The sequence below is a fragment of the Chiloscyllium plagiosum genome, chromosome 3 (genome assembly GCF_004010195.1).
Source record: "Chiloscyllium plagiosum isolate BGI_BamShark_2017 chromosome 3, ASM401019v2, whole genome shotgun sequence".
Taxonomy (NCBI): Eukaryota; Metazoa; Chordata; class Chondrichthyes; order Orectolobiformes; family Hemiscylliidae; genus Chiloscyllium; species Chiloscyllium plagiosum.
Window position 1 is genome coordinate 31,832,331 of NC_057712.1, and position 27,851 is coordinate 31,860,181.

Sequence of the window (27,851 nt, forward strand, 5' to 3'; positions counted from 1 at the left end):
CATTGATAAGTTACTGCTGTGCTTTGTGTAGATGATGCACGCTGTGGTCACTGTGCATGTGGTGAATGGAATGAATGCTTATGTAGGTGTATAGAAAGCCAGTCAAGTGGGCTACTTTGTCTTGGATGGTGTCAAGCTTCATAAGATGCACTCACCAAAAAACTGTTCTATCACACACCTGAATTGTGCTTTGTAGCTAGTAGATTGAGTTTGGGAGATAGCACAAGAGTTGCTTATGTGGAGTAAATCAAATTAGTTGAAGACAGGTGAATATGATGCTGGAAACCTCAGGAGGAGACAATGATGGTTCATCACTTGATACTTCTGGCTAAAGATGGTTGTAAATACTTTAGCCTTGTTTCTTGCACAGACGTGTTGGCTCCCCATTGCTGAGGATGGAAATATTTATGGAGTTTCCTCCTCCAGTGGGTTGTTTCCTTATGCATCACTACTCATGACTGGTCATGGCAGGACTACAGGATTTGAATCCACTCCATTGGGTTGTGGGATTTCTTAGCTCTGTCTCACACATGCTAGTTGCATTGTTTGGCGTGCTCCTGTCTTGTAGCTTCACCAAGTTAACACCTCCTTTTTAGCTCTGCTCCAGGCATGCCCTCATGAACTCTTCATTAAATCCTAATTGGTCCCCAAACATGAATGGGGATTATGCCATGCCACAAGGTACAGTTTGTATTTGAATTCAAATTGCTGCTGCTGATAACCCACAGCATCTTATAGATTCCCAGTTTGAGTCGTTGGATCTGTTTGAAATATACCCTATTTATCATGATGTTAAGTCCCACAGCAGATGGAAGGTAACCCTAATGTGAAGATGGGACCTTGTCTCTAGAAGGACTGTATAATGGTCACTCCTACTGATGCTGTAATGCACAATTGCACCTGCAACATGTAGACTGGTGAGAACGAAATCAAGTAGATTTATCCTTCTTGTTTGTTCATTCACCACCTGCTGCCAGTTTAGCAGTGTCGTCTTTTAACACTCTGCCAGCTCTGGGTTGGGTTACCAAGCCACTGACATACACTGAAACTCCTTCCAGAGAATATATTCTCTGCCCTTGCTATCCCAGTGCTTCTTATACTCAGTATTTAACATGGGAAAGTGCTAATCCATCAGCTGATCATATTGTCTCAGCCTGAGAACCAAACATTTATTAATTTTAAAACACCTGAGCCCTTGCTTGATTAAAAGCTACAGCTCTCTGATATTTACTGTCAATTTCACAATCTTGAATTACTTAAGATTAGAAGATTTCAATTACCTTCAGTTTCAGCTATTGATATTTTAAGCTCTATAGATGATTGGCGCATTTATAAATGTATAGATAAAAGGCATTTATTCTCAACTGTTATCAATGAATTACTTTTTAACACATTATCTTTTACATGTCCTAAATTCCCCATGATATTCATTTCTTCAATGCAGTGTTTAGTCGATGAATGGCCTCGTGTGTGAGATGGCCTGGCATGGGTAGGTTGTGGGACCATGCAGAGTGGGTTTTGGTAAGTGCTGGCATAGATGGGACATGGCAGACCTTTAGAAGGTGGGGAAGGTGAATAGCGTGGTATAGATGATGCATAGGCATTATAGGAGGTGTTAACAGATTGAGAGATGACATGAGTAGTAATGGCATTTTGTTTTTATTGCAGTTTTACTGCAGTGAACTCTGTCAGCACTGAGGCCAGGCCCATAATTAGCTCACTTTCACAACTGGCAGTTACTGTGGCTGTCTCCATAATGAAAGCCATGTCCTTGCTGGTATAGTCTCTTCAGATAGAGAGATCAATTCAGAAATTCGCATGTTATCTACTTCAAGGATGAAAATCTACACCTATGCCTCTTGTATATTTCTCCATCACCATACATTTTTATTTATATCTTTTCAATATTGTCATATGGGCTGAGATTTATGTTTATTTGTTTATTTCCCTTTCAGAATTTGGACTTTAAAACAGTGACATGTGTGTTGAAGACTTTGTGAATGATTTCTGTAAAAGAGGTCAAGGTGAGACATTCCTTCTCGAGTTGTAACCTTGTCCTGGATATGTAAGAAAGCAGCGAACTGTTGAACTGTTAATGGAACATTGTTTGTTATTTGGTGCTTTATAATAGTTAGGGTAAACTTTGAAGGTGTCCACACCAATCCTCTGAAGAATAACCCACCCAGACCCATGCCCCTACCCTATTATCCTATATTTACCTCTGACGAATGCACATAACCTACACATCCCTGAAAACTATGGGCAATTTAGCCTGGCCAATTCACCTAACCTGCACATCTTTGGTCTATTGCTCTGCCCTCATCAATCCTCTTTGTTACTTCTCAAAAAACTCAATCAAGTTACTGAGACATGATTTCCCCACGCACAATGCCACGTTGACCATCCTTAATCTGTCCTTGCCTTTCCAAATACATGTAAACCCTGTCCCTCAGGATTCCCTCCAATAATTTGCCCACTACCAAAGTCAGGCTCACTGGTCTATAGTTTCCTGGCCTTTCCTTATCACCTTTTTCCAGCACCTCACCTGTGATTATCATTCAAACAAATATCTTGTTTTCCTCTATTAAGTAATAAACTTCTCTTTTGTAGTTAAAGAAGCTCTTCAATCTCACGTCACTGTGAGGTCTGCTGTGTCCCATCTCGGCCATCTCACTCACGAGACCATTCATCGGCTAAACACTCTACCAAAGAAATGAATGTCATGGTGAATTTAGGATGTGTAAAATACAATGTTTTAAAAAGTAATTCATTGATAACAGTTGAGAATAACCCATCCTTGAGTTAACCCATGTTAACTGATTTTTTTTAAGAATATAATCTATCAGACTAGATTTCATTCTGGTGTTGGTCTTTTCCAGTCGTCACACCAGATGGGATTGAAAGAGAACTGCTATGGTTTTCAACCTTTCCTTCTTATTACAGACACATTTTGGGATGTTTAAAAGAATATCTTAAATGTTTCCACAAGTGAAAATGTTATAGATGAAATTGAGATTTACTAGGCAAACATCTGTAAGTCCCAACAGCAGCATTTTTGAATATTGGGATAAGATTTCTAAGCTCCAATCCTCAGATACAGCTTTTTTGTTTTACCATGTTCCAACAAAATTTTACTTTTAATCCCTAAGCAAATTTCAGCATTTCCTGACTCCTGCCAGGTTTCACCCAGAGATCCCAGCACAATTTCTAAGTCCAATCTCTTTTGTGCCAATATGATTTTGTCTATCATAAATTCCTGAATGCATGTTTAAATGAGTTGTGTGCAGAGGTTTAGCAAGAGAACATTCTTATCTGGGGTCTGTCGAATACAATTTATCGGCAGTTAACACATCACTTACTTCATAAATATTTTTAAAAAGGCTGTACATGATTTCTGTTGTTGGGGAAGGCCATAGTTCAAATTAACCTAATTCACATATGTCAAATTGACATCACTTTGCATAATTGCATGGAAATTTCTGCTGCAGTTTGGAAATGTATAATGAATATATTTTTCTACTCTCTCTCATTTTTACTTGGTTAACTCAATTCTACAATTTGATCTCTATCTCTCCCAGTCATTGATCTGTTTGCAGGGAGATTTTGCACCTTATTTTTCTTGCCCTTTTAGCCCTGAAATGTGAATTAGAACCTCCATTTAATAATGTGCAAAATAGGTCAGTGGAACAATGGAAATCGCAATCGGCTATTCTTTCATGAAAATGCAGATTTTGCTGGCAAGGTCAGTATTCCATTCTTGATTAGTCTAGAATTAAATGGCTTGCTGGGCCATGAGACCATAAGGCATAGGAGGAGCTGAGATAGCATCAGCCTTCAATTCTGCTCTTCGCTGAGATCATGGTAATCATCAACTCCATTTTCCTGCCATCTTCCCTTGTCCCTTGATTCATTTACTGATTAAAAATTTGTCTATCTCAGTTCTGGATATTTTTTAATAACCCAACCTCTACAGCTCTCCACAGTAACAAATTCCATAAATTCACTATCCTATGAGAAAGAAATTCCTCCACATCTCTGTCATAATCAGGTGCATTAGTCAGGAGTAAATGTGGGAATGGGTCTGGGTGGGTTGCTCTTTGGAGGGTTGGTGTGGACTTGTTGAGCTGAAGGGCCTGCTTCCATACTATAGGGAATCTAATATATTCTAATCAAATTGATGGCCCATTGCTCTGAGGTCAAGCCCTTTGGTCCTACCCTCTCCCACAAGGGGAAACAACCTATCTGCACCCACCCTGTCTTCAGAATCTATTCTGAAGAAGTCATACTGGTCTCAAAGCACTTACTCCATTTCTTGCTCCACAGGTGCCTAGTTTCTCTTCTATGGTTGATGTTTGTTTTAGATTTGAAAAATTAGCAGTATTTTACTTTTATCTATGAAAAATCTTTCATGTTTCAATAAAGTCACCTTTCATTCTTCTAAACTCCAATAAGACAGTCCATCCATTCCCAAGATTAGCCAGTGAACCTTCCTGATCTGCCTCCAATGCCAGTATATCTTTTCTTTGCCAAGCGGCCCTCAACTGTTCACAGTATTCCAGCTGTGATCTGACTAGTGCCTTGTATTGTTTTAGCAAGACTTCCCTATTTTTACACTCCATTCCCTTTGAAATAAAAGTGAACATTCTATTTAAATTACCTGTTTTCTGCTGAATGTGGACACCAGGTTTTTGTTATTTATGCACATGGGCTCCCATATCCCTCTGTGATGTGACTTTCTTTAATCTTTCTCCACGTAAATGATATTCAGCTCCACTATTCTTCCTGCCAAAGTGCACAACATTTTCCCACATTATATTACATTTGCCAGGGTTTTCCCTTAGTTGCTTAATTTCTCTATATCACTTTGCAGACTCATTGTATAATCCTCATCAATTGTCTTCCCAATAAGTTTGCAGATGAGACAAAACTTGGCTATCGTACAATCACTTTCATTACCTAAATCATTAATATATATTGTAAGTACTTGTGGTTCAGCACTGATCCCTGTGGCACTCCACTATTTATAGTTGCCATTCAGAAAATGCAACCCCTTATCCCAACTCTCTGTTTTCTATTAGTTAGTAAATCTACTATCCATGCTGATAGCTACCTCCAACATCATAGACTCTCACCTCATTAAGTGACCTAATATGTGGTACCTTGTCAATCACCTGAAAATTCAAGTATATTACATCCAATGCTTCCCCCTTATCTATCCTAATTGTTACCTCTTCAAATAAATCAAATTAAACCCATTTTGAAGGAAGGATAAGAGTCAGCAAGATAAGAGTGGGGCTGGTGTTACATGGAAACCGAACTAGGTAAGGATGCCAGCTCTGCTTGTCTAAAGAAAATCAATGAACTGGGGGGGTTTACAATAATCAATATTAATCACTACTAAGACTAACTTTAGATTCTAGATGCCATATTGAATTTTATTTAACCAGTCATTGTGGTGAGATATGAACCCATGTTCTTAGAACATGAACCACTGCATTATTAGTTCAGTGACTTGATCCATTAGGATATCCAAATTAGGATCCATTAGGATATCCAAATTACAATTTTGTTCATTTATCATGATGCTATCAATAACAATGCCAGAAATATAATCCTTTACATTTGCTGTGAGTAGACGAATTCCTGGTCAAGCAGACACAGTGGCAGTGTGGATATAAAGTGGGTTCAGTCACAGAGAGTGGGGCACTGTTGATTTGCAGACTGGATGAAGATATCCAGTGAAGCTCCCCAGGGTCAATACTAGACCCACAGTTTTTCTTAATGTAGATACACGAGTGACTAAATGCATATAGGGTGCAATATAGTATTTTCAGATAGCACACCATTTGAACATTATGAACTGTGAGGAGGCTGGAGGTAGTCTTTGAAGGATATAAATGGAAAGACATGCAGATGCAATTTAATACTGAAAAGTGTGATGTGATCCATTTTGTTTGAAAAAGTAAGGAGATGCAATGCAAAAGTAAGTGTGTGGGGGAGCTCAGTAATCAAGATACCAATCGGTTCTATGTGTATAAATTATTGAAGGTGTAGAGAAGGATGAGATGTGGTTAACAAAGCATTTGGGATGCTAGACTTTATAAGTACAGGTAGGAAGTTTGGAAAATAAGGAAATTATCGTGAAACATGAATAAACACACGTTCAGTCTCAACTGGAAAACTGTGGATACAATGGACAGACATTTTCCAAGATTTAGCCAAATGTCAGTTTCAAGAAGTTTTTTGGCAAGTATCCTCCCCATGAGCCTTTATGACTTTTCTCACCAAATATCATGCTTCTCACCTCATTAAGTATGCATTATTCAAGTGTAAGCTTGTGCTCAGCAACTATAGAGGTGTTCATTAGTGCCAGGATCTTACAGCATTCATTCCACAAGTGCCATATTTTAACTTCAACTATACACTAGTTCAAATACTGTCAGTCTGGTCTGAAGTACCCACTGGACCAGTCTGGAAGGATGCCAGAAGAAGGCTCATTTTTATGTTCAACAACAGTAAATGTCGCCATCTTCTCTTTGCTTTCTCACACTCACTCTAACTCTGTCATTGTACTCAGACTCATGATCTACCACTCTCAATACTGTGTGCAGCAGTTTCACTCAATGTCTCTCACCTGTCCTATTATTCTAAACTACTAACAGATCCTGCCCTCTGCTCTCCCTACTCAATCACTCGGGATACCACACCATCTTTCCTGACTGAGGGCAAACCAGTACCCTTGCAGATCATAGTCTGCCCCCTAAGACTTTGGGGCAGAGTCATTTTGTTGCAGTACATGCAGTGAATTTGCTGTGTAAACCGCTGCCACATGCTTTACGTGTGGCATTGATGTTAGAACTGTGGCTTGGCCACTGTGCTATGCCACCCCCTCACACCCACAGTCTGTTCATTGCTGGCAAACATGGCGAGCTATTGGTGTTCTATCTATTCTAAAATGCAAGGCAGGGCAGAAACGCTGTAAGCATTCAAGTAAGCACAAAGTGAGTGCTGAGAAAGTAAGTTAAGAGCCCGGAGATACACTCTGTTCCAATGAATAGGATGGCTGCCTGTCCCTGTGTTAAATTGGGCTGCTGGCAGTCCTGTAATGTAAGGAGTTGTAGAACTAAAATTGCCTTATTGAAGTACTGAGCTACATTATAGTTTAGTCTGAGACATACAATGTTGAAATGATGAGGCCAGTACTTTGCTGATGCCAACCGCCTTGAACAGATATTGGACAATGCTGGCAATGATGCTGATCAGGGAAAGACATCGGTGGACAGAGACATCGACAAGTTGCAGTCAGGAATTGGCACTATTCAGTCTCTCAGTGGTACCTAGGAGAATAGCAACCTGCTTATAAAAGAGGTGAGAGTATGTAATAGTAAGATATCACTGCATGCAATACGCTCTCCGTACTTTACTTGTGAGATTCTCACCTAGCCATTAAAACCGTAAGTGGAAAATTAGACATCTTCTCTCAATGTTAAGAATCCCATTTTATCATTCTCGCTATATTTTCCCAACTTTCTAATTGTTATCCACAGCATTCTGAAGATGGAAAAATTGTGGTCCATGATTCGGATGTTTGTCAAGGTTCCCAAGTAGCTTCATTCTATATTTGTGAGTGTGGTTCTGGGAGATGAGGATTTTCAATTACTTCAATAAATTGGAGAAGCAGGGATTGTTCTTCTGAGGGAAGAGAAGTTTGGAGAGATTTAGGCAGAGAAACTGCTCCCAGTGGCAAAGAGATTGAGAACCAGAGGACACAGATATAAGGAGGCAACAGTAGAAGAGCAAGAAGTTTCATGCACAGCAGTGCTTTGAAACTGGAATTTGGTGCCTAAGAGGGTGATGGAGACAGATATCAGGGTTTCGAAAGGCAATTGGATTACCACCTAAAGAAAAAGAAAGTATGGACAGATGTGGGAAATGTGGGAGAATAGCTGACTTAGCCTTTCAGAAAACCAGCACACACCAAACCGATTCCACCTGCATTTTAACCACTCCATCATTCCAAGAGTTTACTAAGAAAGTGTGCATTTTTTCTGTTATGAAACAGAACATATTGTAGTAAATGCAATGTATGCAAATCCCTAATGCCCTTATATGATCTATTAAAAATCTTTTAACTGTGCACACTTAGTGTTTTTCATAATAAACTCCAATGGTTACATTTGTAGCATTAATGTGAAACAGTGGCAGGAATTTAAACGGGTCTGAGTGATGTGATCTATGGTAAGATTTGTGGCAGAATTAGACTAGAAATCCAATGAAGCCGATCTCAATCTTAGGAGTATCCCGTGTCATCTTTCAACCTATTCACAAGAAGCAAGGCGGGATACTCATTCGGCAGTGGTGAGATGCCAATTGACAGCAATTATCACCAATTCAAAGCTTTTGTAAGAGCCCAATATACCCCATTATTGTCCATCTTTCTTTCCAATGAAACTCACCAAATAAGCCAGGTGTTGTTTGAAATCTCAACACGGAACCTGGAGTGAGTACCTGTTAAAATCAGCTTGCTCCTTGCTCTGAGTGATCCCCGTGTTGGAAACTGAGCACCAGGTTTTCAGAGTACTTGCCACATGCAGCCACATCCATGACATTGTTATCCTTTATGTAGCAGTCTCTGAAACACTAATGACACATCTCTAATACAGGATGTTTCTGTACTTCAGTGCTGCATTCTGTGTTGCACCAGCAACTGTCACTGTCATGCTGCAGTGTGCTCAGGGATAAACACCCAGCTCATGGAATAGACCTGGCTGCATCTCGGAGTTCTTCATTTGCTTTCATTGTACACACTCACCTAAAGCCTACCTTGGATGCTCACAGCATCCCTGTCTTTCAATAACATGCCTTGTCCTTTTGCACTTTGCCCCCTTAGCCAGGTTCATATTACTGCTAACTTGCATTGTATTTTAGCACACACAGAAAGGCAGGAGGCTTACCATTGCTGCCAGCAGGTCTCAGCCAAATCAAGGGACAGAGCCCTCACTCACGAGGGTCATAGCACAGTAAGTTAAAGGTAGCCTCTGATAACAGAGCAGGGACATGGAAACGGTCAGCCAGCCACTCAGAGTAATCAAGGTGAGGGGCTGATAAATATTTTCCTCCTGAAAGGAGAGAGAAGCATATATTTTGAGAGATAGAAGTAAGTGGCACAGGCATTAGATTCTGTGCAGGTGGGGTGCTGACCTGAATAAGTGGAAAGGCAGTGAAGTGGGCATGCAGGGTTAGAATGGGTGAGTGTGGTTGAGACAGTAGTAGAAGTCATAGAGCATGAGACTTAGTGGGTGTAGAAGCAGAGGGACAGAGTGTGAGGTATCAGAGAGACAATGGTGGCACACTAGTGGAATGAAGAAATTTATTGTACATTGTACATTCATCCAGACAACTGAGACTGCTTTAACCTTAGTGGCAACATCTGGTATCATTGCGTTCACTGCCGGTCCTGGGGGAAGAGGCAGTGTCATTGTCAATTTCCTCCAGTCTGCCATGCCCAGACAAATGTCATAGTCATAGAGATGTACAGCATGGAAACAGATCTTCAGTCCAACTCGACCATGGCAACCAGATATCTTAACCTAATCTAGTCCCTTTTGCAAACTCTTGGCCCATATCCCTCTAAACCCTTCCTATTCATATACCCATCTAGATGCTTTTTAAATGTTGCAATTGTACCAGCCACCACCACTTCTTCTGGCAGCTCATTCCATACATGCACCACTCTCTGCATGAAAACGTTGCCCCTTAGGTCCTTTTTAAATCTTTCCCCCCTCACCCTAAACCTATGCCCTCTATTTCTGGACTCTCCCAATCCAAGAAAAAGACCTTGTCTACTTACCCTATCATGCCCCTCATGATTTTTTAAACCTGTATAAGGTCACCCCTCAGCCTCCGAAGCTCCAGGGAAAACAGCCCCAGCCTATTCAACATCTCCCTGTAGCTCAGATCCTCCAACCCTGGCAACATCCTTGTAATTCTTTTCTGAATCCTTTTTAGTTTCACAACGTCTTTCTGATAGGAAGGAGACCAGAATTACACGCAATATTCCGAAAAGTGGCCTAACCAATGTCCTGTACAGCTAGAACATGACCTCCCAACTCCTGTACTCAATACTCTGACCAATAAAGGAAAGAATACCAATCACTTCCTTCACTGTCCTATCTACCTGTGACTCTGCTTTCAAGGAATTATGAACCTGCACTTCAAGGTCTCTTTGTTCAGCTACACTGCCCAGGACCTTACCATTAAGTGTATAGGTCCTGCTCTGATTTGCCTTTCCAAAATACAGCACCTCGCATTTATCTAAATTAAAATCCATTTTCCACTCCTCACCCTATTGGCCCATCTGATCAAGATTCTGTTGTACTGAAATAACCTTCTTCGCTGTCCACTACACCTCCAATTTTGGTGTCATCTAAAAACTTACTAACTATACCTCCTAAGTTAACATCCAAATCATTTATGTAAATGATGAAAAGCAGTGGATCCAGCACCAAACCTTGTGGCACACCAGTGGTCACAGACCTCCAGTCTGAAAAGCAACCCTCTACCACCACCCTCTTCAAGCCAGTTCTGTATCCACATGGCTAGTTCTCCTTATATTCCATGAGATTTCACCTTGCTAACCAGTCTCCTTTCAGGAACCTTGTCAAACACCTTACTGAGGTGTTTTGAACTGTGCAGTGAAGCAGCAGACTGACAGTACTTGTCTAGGTACAAAACATTTTCAAAAATGGCATAAGCAGGGATGGTGGTGAATTCCAGGGTAGCCTCTGAGAAGCCGATTGTTTTGGGAGCAGTGCTTCATAAGATGGGGCCAGCAGTAGGCGTAATGGATGCTATAGGGATACGATCAATAAAATGTGACAAATTTGGTTAGGTACAGAGAGAGAACTCAGTCACTCTCCAAAACAAACTGATGGAATTCAGGCTTAGCCAAATAAACAGCTTCAGGCCTATCTGTCTAAACTTGTCATTTTACTGTTGGCCTAATGGAGGTGCTGCAGCACGCCAATTCCAGGAGGTGCAACTATAGTGCAACAAACATAAACCCAGAAAGAATTTCCATCACACATATGAGCACAAGAATCTATAATGGAAGTATAAGAATTACAACAGAATACATCCATTTAAAATAGCACCTGTATTATTTCTTGGAGCTTTGATCCATTGTCATGCTAACTCTCTTGGAGTCATAGAGTCACACAGCATGTAAACAAACCCTTAAGTCCACACGTCCATGCCAACCAGGTTTCCCAAACTAAACTGGTCCCATTTACCTCCATTGGCTTATATCCCTTTAAACCTTTCCCTATTCATGTACATGTCCAAATGTCTTTTAAATGTTATAATTGTAACATCTTCTACAACCTCCTCTGGCATTGCATTCAGCACACACATGCACAGTGTGAAAAGGTTGCCCCTCAGGACCTTTTCAAATCTTTCCCCTCTTACATTAAACTTATGTTTCGTTAAGGTTTGGATTCTCCTACCCTGGGGTAAAGTCTTTGGCTATTCACCTTATCTATGCCCCTAATGATTTATAAGGTCTATAAGGTCACCTCTCAATATACTGAGCTCCAAGGAAGAAAGTCCCAGACCATCCAGCCTTGCCTAATAACTCAAAATCTTGAGTCCCAGTGACATCCTTAAAAATCTTTTCTGCACCCTTTCCGGTTTAATAATATCCTACCTATGAAAGGGTGAGTGGAACTGTGAGCAGTACTCCAAAGTGGCCTCACCCATGTCTTGTAAAGCTGCAAAATGCCATCCCAAATCCTATGCTCAGTGTTCTGACAAATGAAGGCAAGCGTGCTAAATGCCTTTTTTAACACCCTGTCTATATGTGACACCACTTTCAAGGAACTGTGCACTTGAACCACTAGGTCTCTGTTCAACAACATTCTGCAGGGCCCTACCATTAACTACATAATTCCCGTCATGTTTGTCTTACATGCAACACCTCTCTTTTATCTGAATTAAACTCAATCAGTTGGGCCAATGGGCCAAGGAGTAGCAGATGAAGATCTTGTTGCATTCTTAGATAATTATCCATGGTGAAGATAGACCAATGGAGAGTCTGAACACAAAGAGATATTTGTCTTACACTTTGAAATGTAGGTTATTGCATGGTAGCAATAGATGAAATTAACATTAACTAAATAGGCAAAAGTAGAACTACCAGGAGCCAGGAATATCACATTTGTCTGCATCAGGACCTCATCCAGAACTATTTTTCTGATCAAAGAATGTGACATCATCAGGTTGGGTGGATCTGCTATAACACCAACATTAACTCTTTCAGAACCATGACTTTATAAATCAACTGCTGCTCTGCAATTTAACACCTTGTGAAATTCTTTGAGGTCCCCTCTCTGTCGTCTCTTTCATTGTTGAAGATCTTCAGTGTGGCTCAAGTATTTCATTCTGTTTTGATTTTACACGAACACTGAAGGTTTAACGCATATTCTCAGGAAAGGCTCGAGAAATGGCCCCAACACTTATTCGATAAAAGTTTGAATAAAATCACAGAACTTAATGAGGCTTGTGATGAACTTGGATGGGGAATGTGTTCCCTCAAATGAATCTTTCAACTTAATAATAGTCCTTTTTATTTAGTGTAATCTGTTTTATGAAAGCAACAGATACAATTTGAAGCACATAAATGCATCCATATATATTATCAATCTCACTAAGTTTGTATCTTCAATTTCACATTTAACTTTACTGGCTCTAATTAACATTCTACATTGAATAATAGGGTCATTTACATGCAATATTTGGGCTGATTTCAAAGAAAATGAAATCTAAACAGGTCCAATAAGAGTAGGCAATCTCCCTGACAGCTTAGTAAACAAGCATATTCAGTATTAAAACATCATCCCTGTAACAGCATACAATTTACCTTGTACATTTACCTTTGTCTCACTGCCTTTGAAAGGAATGCATCAATATTCAGTTTATCAGCTCAATAAGTGTAATTTCAGCAATCATGTTAGTCCTTTTCTTAGTTAATGCCCTCAATGCTCAATTCTTCTGAAAATATGACAGAATCAATAATGAGAATCATTAATAATCAGGATTCATTTCATCATGAACTCAGGATATGAGCCTGACAATACTTCTGAATATTTCATTAAGATGATTGTTGGCAAAAATATGTAATTACAAATAGAACATCGAAGTTGAAATGTTTGTAAATGAAAGAGGCAAAAGAATTGCTAATGCTTCAAACCGAAGACTCTAGCTCTTTTTGTTGAAGATTGGAAGGTCTCAGGCAAATATCTCTATCTCACCTTCAAGTGCCAGTTTGGCTCTTTCCTGCTACTGCATTAGAAAACGGTGAGCTTATACCTCAGTCCCAGACTGAAGTACACAAACTAATGTTTTTTGTTGTAGGGTTGAGAGAATATTGGATTTTTGGAAGTACTCCCTTTCAGCTGAGAGACTGCACCTCTAATCAGCAACTGAACCAGGTTAGTGTAGCCTGATCAAGCATGGTCTTTCTGCGTAATGGCACAGTAATGCACCTTCTAGTACTTACCTGCAACATGTGCACTTTGGTCTCACTCAGTATGGAAGAATTTGATAAATGGAAGCTCCTTTTTCCCACAAAGCTCATGAGGTTTCCACTCAGGATTTGTAGATCGTCATTGGTGCTTACAATGACATAGAAACATAGAGATGTTTAGCATGGAAACAGAGCCGTTGGTCCAACTCAACATCCTGACCAGATATCCCAACCCAATCTAGTCCCACCTGCCAGCACCTGGCCCATATCCTTCCAAACCCTTCCTATTCATATACCCATCCAGATGCCTTTTAAATGTTGCAATTGTACTAGCCTCACGACTTCCTCTAGCAGTTCATTCCATACATGCACCACCCTCTGTATTAAAAGATTTGCCCCTTAGGTCTCTTTTATATTTTTCCTCTCTCACCCTAAGCTGATGCCCTCTAATTCTGGACTCCCCACGCCAGAGAAAAGGCTTTGTTTATTTATCATATCCATGCCCCTCATGATTTTATAAACCTCTATAAGGTCACCTCTCAGCCTCCGATGCTCCAGGGACAACAGCCCCAGCCTATTCAACATCTCTCTGTAGCTCAAATCCACCAACCCTGGCAATATCCTTATAAATCTTTTCTGAAGCCTTTCTAGTTTCACAACATCCAACAGGAAGGAGAGCAGAATTGCATGCTATATTCCAAACGTGGTCTAACCAATGTCCTGTACAACTGCAACATGACCTCCCAACTCCTGTACTCAGTACTCTGACTAATATAGGAAAGCATACCAAATGCTTTCATAACTGTCCTATCTACCTACGACTCCACTTTCAAGGTGCTATGAACCTGCACTCCAAAGTCTCTTTGTTCAGCAAAGTTGAAAATCACACAACACCAGGTTCAGCAACATTCCCTAATACCTTACCATTAAGTGTATAAGTCCTGCTAAGATTTGCTTTTCCAAAATGCAGCACTTTGTATTTATCCAAATTAAGCTCCATCTGCCACTCCTCAGCCCATAGGCCCATCTGATCAAGATCCTGTTGTAATCTGAGGTGCCCTTCTTTGTTGTCCACTACACCTCCAGTTTTGCTGTCATCTGCAAAGGTACTAACTATACCTCTTATGTTCACTTCCAAATCATTTATTTGTGGACTTAGTGGTAAGCACTGTTGCCTCACAGCACCAGGGAGCTGGGTTCGATTCCAGTCTCAGGCGACTGCCTGTGAGGAGTTAGCACATTCTCCCTGTGTCTGCATGGGTTTCCTCTGGGTGCTCTGGTTTCCTCCCACAGTCCAAAGATGTGCAGGTCAGGTGAATTGGCCATGCTAAATTGTCCATAGTGTTAGTGCATTAGTCAGAGGGAAACGGGTCTGGGTGGGTTACTCTTCAGAGGATCGGTGTGGACTTGTTGGGCTGAAGGGTCTGTTTCCACACTGTAGGGAATCTAATCTAATCTAAAAAAAAAGATGAAAAGTTGTGGATCCAGCACTGATCCTTGTGGCACTCCACTGGTCACAGGCCTCCAATCTGAAAAACAACCCTCATCACCACACTTTCTTCTACCTTCGAGCCAGTTCCATATCCAAATGGTCAGTTCTGCCTGTATTCCATGAGATCTAACCTTGCTAACCAGTCTCCCATGGGGGACCTTGTCGACCGCCTTACTTAAGTCCATATAGATCACGTCCACCGCTCTGCTCTGCTCTCAGCAATCCTCTTTGTTACTTCTCCAAAAAACTCAATCAAGTTCATGAGACATGAGTTCCCACACACAAAGCCATGTTGATTATCCCTAATCAGTCCTTGCCTTTCCAAATACATATAAATCCTGTCCCTCAGGATTCCCTCCATCAACTTGCCCACCACCGATGTTAGGTTCACTGGTCTATAGTTCCCTGGTTTGTCCTTACCACCTTTCTTAAATAGTGGCACCACACTAGCCAACCTCCAGTCTTCCGGCACCTCACCTGTGACTAGCGATGATACAAATATCTCAGCAAGGGGCCCAGCAATCACTTCCCTAGCTTCCCACAGAGTACTCGGGTGTATCTGATCAGGTCCTGGGGATTTATCTACTTTTATGCGTTTCAAGATATCCAGCACTTCCTCCTCTGTAATATGCATATTTTTCAAATGTCACCACCTATTCCCTTACATTCTATATCTTCCATGTCTTTGTCCACAGTAAATACTGATGCAAAATACACATTTAGTATCTCCCCCTCATCTCCTGAGGCTCCACAAAAAGGCCACCTTGCTGATTTTTCAGGGGCCCTATTCTCTCCCTAGTTACCCTTTTGTCCTTAATGTAATTGTAAAAACCTTTTGGATTCTCCTTAATTCTATTTGTCAAGGCTATCTCATGTCCCCTTTTTGCTCTCCTGATTTCTCTCTTCAGTATACTCTTACAGCCTTTATACTCTAAGGATTCACTCGATCTATTCTGTCTATACTTGACATATGCTTCCTTCTTTTTCTTGACCAAACGCTCAATTTCTCTAGTCATCCAGCATTCCCTATACCAACCTGTCTTTCCTTTTACCCTAACAGGAGTATACTTTCTCTGGACTCTCATTATCTCATTTCTGAAGGCTTCCCATTTTCCAGCTATCCCTTTACCTGCAAATATCTGCACCCTATCAGCTTTTGAAAGTTCTTGCCGAAAGTTAGCCTTCCTCCAATTTAGAACTTAATCTTGGTCTATCCTTAACCATCACTATTTTAAAACTAATAAAATTATGGTCACTGGCCCCAAAGTGATCTCCCTCTGACATCTCAGTCACCTGCTCTGCCTTATTCCCAAGAGAAGGTCAAGTTTACACCTTCTCTCAAAGGTACATCCACATACTGAATCAGAAAACTTTCTTGCACACACTTAACAAATTCCTCTCCATCTAAACCCCTAACATTATGGCAGTCCCAGTCTATATTTGGAAAGTTAAAATCACCTACCGTAACCACTCCATTATTCTTACAGATAGAACATAGAACATAGAACATAGAAGAATACAGCGCAGTACAGGCCCTTGGGCCCTCGATGTTGCGCCGATCCAAGCCCACCTAAACTACACTAACCCACTATCCTCCATATACCTATCCAATGCCCTCTTAAATGCCCATAAAGAGGGAGAGTCCACCACTGTTACTGGCAGGGCATTCCATGAACTAACGACTCACTGAGTGAAGAACCTACCCCTAACATCAGTCCTATATCTACCCCCCCATCTGTTTTTTTTTGTGCCAAAACGTGGCGAGCTGTCTCACAGACTCGTCAAGGAACAGCCTGACATAGTCATACTCACAGAGTAACCCCTTACAGATAATGGCCAGACACCACCATCACCAGGAGTCTACAATACAATCCCAATAAAGTGATCATCCCTTTCTTATTTCTCAATTCCACCCAAATAACTTCCCTGGATGTATTCCCAGGAATATCCTCCCTCAGTACAGCTGTAATGCTACCCCTTATCAAAAACGCCACTCCCCCTCCTCTCTTGCCTCCATTTCTGTCCTTCCTGTAGCATTTGTATCCTGGAACATTAAGCTGCCAGTCCTGTACATCCCTGAACAACATTTCTGTAATTGCTATGATATCCCAGTCCCATGTTCCTAACCATGCCCTGAGTTAATCTGCTTTCCCTGTTAGGCCTCTTGCATTGAAATAAATGCAGTTTAATTTATCAGTCCTACCTTGTTCTCTGCTTTGTTCCTGCCTGCCCTGCCTGTTTGACTCACTTCTTTTGTCAACTGTACCAGTCTCAGATCGATCTCTTTCCTCACTATCTCCTTGGGTCCCACCTCCCACCTTACTATTTTAAATCCTCCCGAGCACCTCTAGCAAATCTCCCTGCCAGTATATTAGTTCCCTTCCCATTCAGGTACAATCCGTTCTTCTCATACAGGTCACTTCTCCCCCAGCAGAGATGCCAATAATCCAAAAATGTGAATCCTTCTCGCATACACCAGCTCCTCAGCCATGCATTCGTCTGTTCTATCCTCCTATTCTTACCATCACTACCTCGTAGCACAGAGACTAATCCAGATATTACTATTCGAGGACCTCCTTTTTAAATTTCTGCCTAACTTTCTGTATTTTCCCCTCAGAATCTCATCCTTTTCTTTTCTTATGTCATTGATTCCAATGTGTACAATGACCTCTTGCTGACCCCTCTGCCCCGTGAAAACATTCTTCACCCTCTCTGAGTCATCCTTGATTCTGGCACCAGGGAAACAACACACCATTCTGATTTTTCGCTGCTGGCCAAAGAAATGTCCGTCTGTGCCTCAGACTAGAGAGTCCCCTATCACAATTGATCTTTCGGAACCAAACGTACTCCTCATTGCATTAGAGCGAGTCTCAATACCAGAAACTTGGCTGTTCGTGCTACGTTCTCCTGAGAATCCCAAATCCTTGAAAAATCACTTCATTTTGACCTCTTTTTGCTCTTTTTCTTTGTATTGGGAATATGCTTTCATAATAAATAGAGGTTGGAAATGTTAAATGTCTAAAGATCAGGAGTACATTCTACACCCTACCAGAAAATGTCAACATTGAAAGCAAAAACAATGCACATAAAAACAGTACAGTTATGAAATCAATTTCCTTGGATTGAATGATTGCGCTCAAAGATATTGAAGGGCTGGGTGGGTAACTTTAGACATTGAACAAGTTATCTGGGCTCAAAACCATCAAAGCTCTCAAAGTGATAGAGATGAAGCTCACAAAGGCTTCAGTTTGCACCAATTGATATGAAAAGCATTTCGCAACCCACATGTTGAAAAAAAAGGCAAGGGATGGGAGTGTGTATGTGAGAGAGAATCAGGGATGGGGAGAGCACTCAGAGAGGACAGAAATGAGGGGAACTGGAAATCTAGAGAATGAAAGGAAAAGAAAATCAAACATACAAACTTGGGATACAGCAGTCAGAATGGGGCAGCCAAGGTAAGTTAATTCCCTTTAATGAAGGGTGAAATTTCATACATTCAAGGAAAAAATATCAACTGATTAGCCAAATGAAGGCTTAACTCACTATAGTTAGTAAATTTCTATTGATAATATAATTTAAAATGATTGGGAAAAATTGCATTAAAAATTTAAGAAAGTACACTCATTAAAGAAATTGTTAAAATGGCAGAATAATTTGACTACTGGGAATGAAAACGTCTAATGAATTCATTAAATATTAGCATTGAGAGAAATTCAAATTTTTATTTTGCAACCAAAACTTTTCTTAAAAATTGCAAAACAAATGTTGCCTGTGAAATATTCTAAAAATGGACATTTTGACCAGTTTATTACCTAGAAAATGTGTTGACCCAGGTGGTCTCGCTGTAAGGGATAAACAAAGGACTGTGGCTCAAACTTAGTTTTATTAACACACCTGCAAGGTAAAGAAAACAACTCTTACATAAATTATGTTAACTTTTCCCAAACTAGGTTAACGGCCTGAAAAACTACGACCTGATCTGGTGAACCTGATTCAGCTGCTGGAGCCAATTCACTGAGCTCTGTTAACAGGGCAGTCAGGGTCTTCTCAGTAGAAAGGTGGGTCTCACACAAAATCTTCACTGGCTGAGTCTATGCTGAAGGAATGGCTGTCAGCTGTCCCTTTTTCACCTCACCCCACCCCACCCCACCCCACCCTACTCTACCCCACCCTACCCTACCCTTTCTGAGCCCTTCTGGAATGTGCTCTAACTTCAGCCAATGGGGTCATAAGGCAGGGGTCACAGCACCCAATTAGGTTGGGCCTGGTCATCCATCCCCTTTCTGCATCATGATTAATCCATGGTGCCAAGGGTCTGGCCAAAACTTGGGAATATGCAAACATAATGTCTCTGTTACTGAATACATTCCAATGAATTTCCAGTCATAATGACTCTCCCTTAGTGAAACTCAATCATTTTTGTTCAATATGCAATACAGGTCTGGGTTAATCCCTGTCTGTTTTTGACCTATGGTAACCTTGGCCTATTTGCATTCCATTGAATATTGCTAGCAGAATTGTTCAGCCAATTTTATGTTGGACCTAGTTGCTTAGGCTGTTGGCCACTTGGCCACACAACACAACTCCATTTTAAAAAATGAAAATTGCAGCAACATGTTGGAGCAGAGCAGAAAGGATCTGGATCATCCATCTTATTAAAAATGGTGTGAAAACTACTCAGAAAGTGAAATTATGTGAATTCACAGTCCTTCCTTCACCTTGTTAGAAAACAAAAATGCAGTATTTCTTCATTCGAAAGCATTTCAATGATTTTGCATGATTGAAAATAAATTTTCAGCACAAATAAAAGGGTAAATCTGAATTATTTAATCTTTAATGAACAGAAATTAACAGAAATTTCTTGTGGCATTGGAGCCATGTCTTGAGGCCAGGGTATGTGTCGGTGAGCTCCCAACAATCACCCCTCACATGTATTGTTTAAATTGCATTTGTGCCCTCCTTCCTGCTGCCTTCTCCCAGCTATCTGTACCCACTTCAGGCACAGAGCACCCCTCCTCTTCTGGATTTTCTCCACTACGTGCACTTTGATGAACTTGGCTGACTTGCTCTGTACAGCAGCCTTCCATTTCTAGCCATTACACTTTACACTTGCAATGGAAAGGGTGAGTAAAGGCTATATGTGCAACTCAAGGAAAATGGCATCTAAACAGTCATTGTTCAATTTAGGAGTATCTTTAGGTCACAATAATCATCAATTAACCTGAAAGTTGTGCGTTAAATCTAAACTTTCAAAAGACATTTCCTATTAGTCCACTAACCCTTTAACCCTTTTTCTATCTTTGACCAGATTAAGCTCCTGAAATGGTACAGTGCTTTGATGTTGCTCTGTCATCTCAAATAACCTTGTAGCATCAGGAAGTCATGAATCATTGAAGATATTTAATTTTGGATGGCTGTTTAATGGAAGTAATGAAATCTCATGGATGCTCTCAAATCAGATGTACTCAGGTGGTACACTTATCAATGTTAAAACACCTCATTAGTATTTCAAAGTGGTTTGACAACATATGACTGATATTTGATTCTTGCAATGGAGGCTGACTGGTCTGAATCCATACTCAAACTGTAGCATTCACACAAAATCAATGAAACTAAAAGATTTTAGTGCAGTCACTGTCAGATGCTAAGTAATTGGAAATCGCTGCAAAAGGTAATTCTCTCAGGCAAGTGAACGGGATGTGGAAATTCACTGCGATAATTTGAATCTTCAGGGTTCTGAGTTGAACTTATGCTTCTTTGTCATGTCCTTGTTCTGTCTTTTGAGAACATTATGCTGATGTTTTTATTTGGAGCTGCTTCACATTTTAATGATTAATGTAATGCACCAATTGACATAACTGTGCAAATTGACACAACACTTGAGGTTTCTGCGGTTTGATTGACAGTGATTACACTGATTAAAGTGGTTAAGCTTAGCTTGCAGATGACCTAGAAGTAGAGTTGGTGGGGTTTGAGGCCACATGGGAAACTCCTCAGGAAGTGTGCTAAAGTGCACAGAGGCTTTTAAAACAAGTCTATTTGTTACAATTTTACATCTGTGTTTCCTGTCTACTCAGTGACAGCAAGTATGTTAATAATTTTCATAACACAATCTCAGCTTCAGTGTTTAAAGGGACAATTCCAAGATATAACCTAGAGGCTGCGGTATTTTACCAGAGGACAACTCCTAGTACTTTGTGACATGTGTTACCTTGACTGACATACGGTATTGATAAGGGTTCTTTAAGATAGTTCACTAGTTGCAACCAATCCTTCCTAACCATTATTGTACTTTGCCTTGGAGTCTATCTTGTTTTTAAGAATACTTGTGTTGCCACTTGCAGTAAACTGTGAAAATAAATCCTGATTTGAAAATAAATCATTGTCCAACTTTGTCACTGCATTAGAATCCAGAACCTTTCTTCTGAGCAGAAGGTGTTCCAAGACATCCTCTTTACAAATTTCTTACTTATACGGTCTTGAAGATTTATTGATTCAACCCACTCTTCTTTGATTATTCTTCGCTGTTTTTGACTTCAAGCTATCAACCCAGGTACAAGCTATTGTGACAAGATGACATCACTCTGCCAATGTGCTTACATTCTGAGGAAGCAATGGATCACATGCATACCTCCAATCAAGCTGAGAACATGATAAGAGACTGACACCTTTGGGGCAAGAGTCTTTTAATGGAGAGGGGTGGGTGGGGAGCAAGTGAGAGTCAGATGGAAACACTCATAGTGAAGGGTAGAATGAAAGACACGGGAGGATGGTCAGCATAAGGGGCTATGAGCTGTTTAATTAACACCTGGACTGAATCATCCTTTGTTTAAGAAGGGAAACAGACATAATCTAGTGAGCCTGACGTCATTGATGGGGAAGTTGTTGGAGAAGATATTGAGAGATAGGGTTTATTCACATTTGGAAGTGAATGGACTTGTTAGTGAAAAGCAGTATGGGTTTGTGTGGGGAAGGTCATGTCTCACCAACTTAATTGAGGATTTTGAGGATGATTGATGAGGGAAGGGCAGGGGAGATTGTCTATATGGACTTTAGTAAGGCATTTGATAAGGTAGCTCATGGCAGGCTGGAACAAAAGGTAGAGTCTCAAAGAATCCAGGGTGAGCAGGCTAGATGTATGCAAAACTGGCTTGATCATAGAAGACAGAGAGTAGAGGTGGAAGGTGCTTTTCGGAATGGAGAACAGTAACTAATGGTGTTCCACTGAAACCTGCAATATACATATAAATGATCTGGAGGAAAATGATTGCTAAGTGTGCAGATGACACCAAAATTGGTGGAGTTGCAGATAGTGAGGAGAATTGTCAAAGGATACAGCAGGATATAGATAGATTGCAGATTTGGGCAGAGAAATGGCAGATAGTGTTTAATCTGAACAAATGTGAGGTAATGCATTTTGGAAGATCAAATTCAGGTGCAAATTATACAATAAATGGCAGAACCATTAGGAGCACTGACATACAGATCCCTGAAAGTGGCAGCACAGGTGGATATAGTGATCAAGAAGGCATACAGCACACTTGTCTTCATTGGTCAGGGCACTGAATATAAAAGTTGGCAAGTTATGTTACAGCTGTATAAAACTTTAGTTTGGCCACATTTGGAATACTGTATGCAGTTATGATTGTAAGACTACCAAAAGGATGTGGCTGCTTCAGAGAGGTTGTAGAGAAGGTTTACCAGGATATTGTCTGGTCTGGAAAGTTTTAGTTTTGAAGACAGGTTGGATAAAAACAGGCTGTTTTCACTGGAAAGACACAGGCTTAGGGGCAACCTGATAAAGGTGTCCAAAATTATGTGAGGCAGAGAGAGAGTGGATAGTTAGAGGCTTTTCTTCCCAGGGTGGGAAGGTCAACTACAGGAGGTCATAGGTTCAAGTTGGGAGGAGGAATGTTCAGGGGAGATGTGTGGGGAAAACTTTTCACATAAAGGGTGACTGGAATACACTGCCAGTGGAGTTGGTGGAAGTAGGCACATTAGCAACATTTAAGGTGAACAGAGGGACAGAAACTGTGTATGGGCAATAAGTATAGGTACATAATCCTTTATCCGAAATCCTTGGGGCCAGTTGCTTTTCGGATTTTGGAATAAATGACATTTTCACAGTGAAATTTTTTTTTAAATTACTGAACAGCAGACACATGCATGACTACTACGAGCATTGAGATGCAAATTGATGCCTGCCAGTGCTGGGCCATGCCATGCCACCACGTCACATCTGAGTGACATGGTTCAAGTGGGTATGGAGTTGGGTCACCTGTTCGCACGCCACACAACCATATTATGCAGAAATGTTTCACGACAAAGTTTCAGATTTTGGAGCTATTTAGATTTAGGAATTTTGGATAAAGGATTGTGTACCTGTACTGGTTCTAAGAAAGGAATGGAATCAGCAAAGGCTTGGTGGGCCAAAGGGCCTTTCCTTTGCAGTATTGCTTGTAAAATATTGAATTGTATTGTATCATTAGTGCTGTCAGTTATGTCAGATACATGCAAGTGCAACCTGAAGGAAAAAGGTTCTGACCCAATTATACCTCCTTTGTATGACCAAGATGAGAGGATGTCTTTCTTTTTCTAGTCCCACTACTCCGCAGGTGACAATGTCAATTTAGTCATTTAACCTGGTTCGAATATGATCAATCATATGCTTTCTCTTCATTAGACTTCAACTATAAAGATCCATCAACCAGAACTCTTTCACTTTTTAAAAACTGCATTCGCAGGATATGGGTGTTGCTGGGTAGATTAGCATTTATTTCTGTTTCTTAATTGCCCAGAAACCAATTAAGAGTAAGCCACATTGTTGTGGGTCTGGAGTCAGATACTGGTTAGACCGAGTCTCCTTCTGTAGAACAAAATTATAGTTTTTACAACCACTGGCAATGGTCGCAATTAGGCCAGTTCTTTGTTCCAAGTTTTTCTTTATTGAATTCAAATTTCACCAAATTCCATGGTAGCATTTGAATTCATGTCTCTATTGGCCTGTGGTTCAGTGCTAGTCCAGTGATATTACACTCTGCAACCCACCTCCTCAATGACTTATCATTCTATCTCCCTAGGTAGCGAGGTTAGGAATAGAGGGTGCATGTAGCTGAACACATGGCTACAGAGATGGTGTAAGAGGAAGGGCTTCGGATACGTGGATCATTGGCGTACCTTCTGTGGAAGGTGGGACCTGTACCAGGAGGGCGTGTTACACCTGAACTGGAAGCGTACCAATATCCTGGGTGGGCAGTTTGCCAGAGTTCTTCGGGAGGGTTTAAACTAGATGAGAGGCATAGATAGAGTGGATAGCCAGAGACTTTTTCCCAGGGTGGAATTGGCTATCACAAGGTGACATAATTTTATGGTGATGGGAGGAAAGTTTAGGGGAGATATCAGAGGTGGGTTCTTTACACAGAGATTGGTGGGTGTGCGGAATACACTGCCAGTGATGGTACTGGGGTCAGATACATTAGGAACATTTAAACAACTCTTGGAAAGGAACCTGGATGATAGTAAAATGTGGGGTATGTAAGTTAGTTTGATCTTAGAGTAGGATAAAAAAGTCTGCACAACATTGAGGGCCAAAGTGCTTGTACTGTGCTGTACTGTTCTATGTTCTATGTTCTAGCCTACTCATGCCTGTTCCTTTGAGACTAAATGATGAGATGTCTGATTTATAGAACAGGGTTCTCCTCCATGTATGGCAAGTACTGTACACAATAGTCTACCTGCAGTAGCTCCTACAAAATTTGTGTGTAATCTATTTAGGTTTCCTCATTATTCTAGTTCTAAATATGGAGGCATGGTCTCTAAGCTCCCAATATTAAACTGTTAGCTAACTGATAGGAAACCTCCTTTTGCCTCACCCTCAGTATCCCTTTCAGCCTCCACTGTTCTTACTACCTGAAAAACCTAAATTTGCTTATCCTGTTCCCAGTGGTGAGAATGCTGCAAAATGCCAATGTGACGTAGTTGATTCTTTTTCCCAAGATCTAGGGTGTCAACTTGCATTATCAATTCTCTTGACTACCCTATGTGGACTTCTGTATCATGCTTTCAACTGGTTAGCTTGTAAATATTTGAGATTCAGCATGTTTTCTTGCCTTATTTTTTCATGGGTCTTTGTAATGGTAGGCTGTTGTGAGCTACTCCCAAAACATCGACATATTGTACTTTCATTAAACTTTCAGCTGTTACATTCAAATGGAATTTGAATCTCTGTCTCAGAAATAGGCTGGGCTGCCAGATGACTATGTAGTGACATAATCACCACAGTCTGTTCTGCTATAACACATGTATCTTTGATGTGAATTGGCTGTAATGTGATTGAAGAATTTTAGATCATTGTTTGTAGAACATGAATTTTCCTTCCCAATATTGGCGATAACGTGATTCCGGTCCCATGGTTTAAATGGGGTTGCTATTACACGATTTTCTTATAACACACATCGCACGAAAACAAAACTATTGCATTATGTCAGAACAGATTGTACATCATCCTGACTTTATAATATCATGGAAATATTTCTCAAGTGTTCATTAGCGTGAACAAGAAGTGTTTCCAGTCCTCATCTATTAAAACATTCAGTTTTCAAGAACCCAGTTGTGAAAATGGAGATAGAAAATGAAAATAGAGATCCAAAACTACACTGACCACAGCTGTTAAGAAGATGGCACCACAATAAAAAGTAACCTTGCTCACAGTGCCCACACCCTATGAAGAAATAAATAAAAGAAACATGGTGTAATATTCTTAGAGTTTTAAAACCGTGTGTTATCTGACTTACCGTGAATAAAGCCTGGGGAAATTAATACAGTAGTATGTAGATTTCCAATTTTCAGCTTCATAGAATACCCAATTTTCCACCAAAATTGACCGAGATAATTGTCTCTAATATATTTAATTGTGTTTGTTGTTGAATGAGGGTGAAATGATATGTATAAACTATAATTAATCAGCTCATGGCTGGTGCCAGATGTAAATGTAAAATAGATTATGGGAGTTAAAACCTCTTTCTCGCGTCTTCCTCGAGTATCTGTGATGCATAATGGAAGGTATTCAGCCAGAATATCTTCTCTTTGTTTACTAAGTGAGAGTTGAATGGTAACATAAAACAAAGAACCATGGATGCTGGAAATCGCCAACAAAAATAGAAAGTGCTAGAGAAACTCAGCAGGTTTGCTAACATCTGTGGAGAGAGAAACAAGATTAATATTTCAAGTTCAGTAATACTCTTCTTCGGAACTCATCCCAGGCACTAATAATAAAATAAACACAAATAAGTTTTTCAACTAACAAATTACCCCTTGTACATTTCCCATTGTTTTTCATCAATTCATGCCATTATAATCAAATAACCTTCAAAACCACACAGAAAACAAGAAAGAAAATTATTTCTGTGGTTGAATAAAAGAATAGAAACTTCGTAAGATGATATTTACTCACACATCTACGTACGATGCCTCCTATGATGACACAATGTTTCACTCTTCCTCTACCACTCCTGCCTGTTGTGATTGTGCAGTCTCAGTGCAGGTGAATCACTGTTGTGATTGCTTTTGGGGTTATTGATGGCTGTTGACCCAAAGGTGTAGAAGCCCATGAAGTCTCAGGCAAAATCTGTTCCAACCTCTGATAGTGCAGCAACAGACTCAGCCAGCAGGTGATGAGGCAGCATGTGGATTACAGACTGAATGGGGGAAAGCAATGGGTAAGAAGTAGAAACACTTTGATCAAGGTCTCCACTTCCAGGATACTTCTCAGCTCTCATGGCTCTGTCAAGTGTCACTGCTTCGATTCCCCTGGGAAGTAGCTTGTTGAGATTAGTGTGCCTCTATTAGGCCGGTGTCCAGCTATCAGTTAGTTTATTTAGATGGTATTTACAAGTTGGCATCTAATCTATATTCACACTCTTCTGAAATACATGTATCACCTGATGAAAACACAACCAACTGATTCACAGGTTCCACTGAAATTTGAGTATGTGATTTGGCGTATTTACAAACATATGAACAAGCAACAGGAATCAGTCACTCAGCTCTTTAAGCCTTTCCTGCTACTTAATGGAATTATGGGTGATCTGAATGTAACCTCAGATCCACATGCTCGACTGGGGAAGGAGCAGAGCACAGAAAATAGACCTATTGAACTATAACCTGGTGTTGTTTGATTTTTTGACCTTGTTCACACCAATCCTACTCTAGCATCTCTATATCATCACCTACTCATGGCAGCTTTTCACTCCCTTGCTTGACATAAATCTAACTATCTCTGCCTTAAAATTATTCAAGAGCTCTGCACGAGTTATGAACTAATGCAATCTCAGAGCTCCCTGAGGAATCACCATCCGTTATCTTCAGTTGCTACACATGAGAAGGCTTTGTCAAAGATAAAAGAAATTATTTCATACAAGCTGTTTCATTAAAGGCTTTGGAATGTTCCTGCATACACTGAGACATAATGGTTTCAACCTTTCTTCGGTGTGATGCTGGATTCAGGATTAAACTTCTCTAATCCATTCAATAGTACTCTCAATGATATTACCTTGAGAACACAGCAGTTCTTTTTATATGATTTCCTCATGGTCCATCCTCTTTGACAAACTACTGAACAGACCCTAAGACTAGCTTAAGAAGAAGAATTGGTGGCAACATTCTATCTTATGACAAACCACCGAGTTGTTGCCTAAGCATCACCTTGTATTTTAACAAAGTAATAACAATGGCATTTCCATCAGTGATATAATGCAATCTAGAGAAGTTAAAGCTCCAACTGCAAGCAACCTGAATTTAAATAACCAAGACAGTAATTATTAAAAATCATAGAAAGCC